Source organism: Arachis ipaensis, chromosome B01, assembly GCF_000816755.2.
Source record: "Arachis ipaensis cultivar K30076 chromosome B01, Araip1.1, whole genome shotgun sequence".
Classification (NCBI taxonomy): Eukaryota; Viridiplantae; Streptophyta; class Magnoliopsida; order Fabales; family Fabaceae; genus Arachis; species Arachis ipaensis.
This window is the reverse complement of record NC_029785.2, coordinates 135119677-135121897: the sequence shown is the minus strand read 5'-3', so window position 1 is coordinate 135121897 and position 2221 is coordinate 135119677.

Genomic DNA, 2221 nt, shown 5'->3' with positions numbered 1-2221 from the left:
TTAGGATTAGTTTCAAAAAAAACTAAAATACCCTTTTAAGTTAAAGGTTGTTAAATTATATTAAAAATTTTTAATTTGAATTTAAATTTAAAAAGATAATATATCCACATCAACTATCATAAGAGGCTAAAAATATCATATATTTTAAAATTTATACCTAAACGGTTAAATACCGTTAAAGATTAAATAAATTTCGTTTGCTTCTTAAAATCATATATTTTAAAATCTACACCTAAAAAGTTACTTTACTCTTCGAAAGATAACAATTATCCTTTTTAGTTGGCAACAATCAAAATTGAACATGTAATCATTTATTGTTATATTATTTTATTTTAATCAAAGATAGGAGACTCGAACCGCAATCTCTTAATCTCTTAATTGAGTATGGGAAGACTATGCCATTTGAGCTCTTACTCATTGGCATTTATTGTTATATTATCAATAAGTAAATAAATTACATTTAAATTCACTAATTTATATTTTTACTCTAATTATTAATTAAATTAAAAAATATCATATATTAACCAATTAAAATATCTATACCAATATATAAAGTCAATATTAGAGTTTGGTATCCAATTTTTGTAGACACCATTTATCCTTAAATAATTTATTTTACAAACTAAATTTATGGACAAAATAGTAATAATATATTTTTGTTTTTTAATTAAAAAAGTCATTAACCGATGAAAGAGTTAAATAACTACCGCAATCGTGAAGAAATTAAATAACTGCTCCACTTACAAACATCTATCCATGTTGTTGTTCGATCTTCTTTTTGCTTGCTATCTTTTAGTTCTGACAGCATTTATTAAAAAAGGAAGAATTCAACAAATCAATCAGCAATCACGTTGTCAAGAACAAATGCAACAGGTTTATTTTATTTTTGAGTACTAATTTTTAATTTTTAAAAGAAAATTTAAAAGATAAGTACTTTTTGTCTTATTCTATTTTTACATCTAAAGTTTATTTTTTTTATAACTGTAGATCGAGTACTACTACTCAATATTTCAGAAAGTTTCTTATATGAATCAGTTTCAAATCTATAACAATATATAATGGCAATACATGAGTTTGGTGTCCAAAATTTATTTCCAATATTACCCTTTCTATTAATTTCTCCACTACGTGCTTGACATAACTTTTACCTGTTATCTTTTACCTCTCATCTGTTTCTTTCTTCTCATCTCATCTCTTATTAGTATTATTGAATATAGATAGAAATTTTTTTATTTAATTTGCTTTTAATCTATTTTTTTTAAGATATCACAAACAAAAATAGACATATGTCTAGAATTATTGTCCTTCAATATTTTACTTGAGGTACTCCATCTAAATTAATTATTATAAATAATAATTTTTTCGTTTAGATCTATATTTTGATTATTACTATTATATTGTTTTTTACTCTTAGTAGCTATGATTTATATAAGAAATTACTTTATTTTTGGTAAAATTTAAAAATAACAATATATAATGACAATATATGGATTTGGTGTCCAAAATTTCTTTCCAGTATTACCCTCTCTATTTAACTTTTCCACTATTTGAACACTTTAACATAACTTTTATCCGTTATCTTTCGTCTCTCATCCGTTTCTCTCTTCTCATCTCATCTTTTATTAATATTATTGAATACAGATAATTTTTTTATTTAATTTACTTTTAATCCATTTATTTTTTTTAAAGATATCACAAACAGAAATAGACACATGCCTAGAATGATTGCCCTTCAGTATTTTACTTGAGGTACACTATCTAAATTAATTATTATAAATTATAAATAATAATTTTTTCATTTAGATTTATGTTTTAATTATTACTATTATATTTTTTTTACTCTTAGTAGCTACGATTTATATAAAAATTACTTTATTTTTGGTAAAATTTAAAAATACATTAATCTCATATCAATAATATATTTGCTTTTTAAACATTTAGATACTGAAAATAATAATAGAATTGGTCCAAATCCAAGTAATAGATGAAACACTAATAACATTAGTGGGTATAAATTCTCATTTTTTTAAAAGCTTTAATTCATAATTAGTAAACTTTTAATTATTTCTAATATAATATGTTACATATATCTATAATACAGTGTATTATGATTGATAATTGTTCACTTAAAAAATTTACACTATTAATTTCATATTTGAATTTTTTTTATTATGGTACTATTTTAATGTACTTTAGATTTTTATTATGTATTTATAATTTT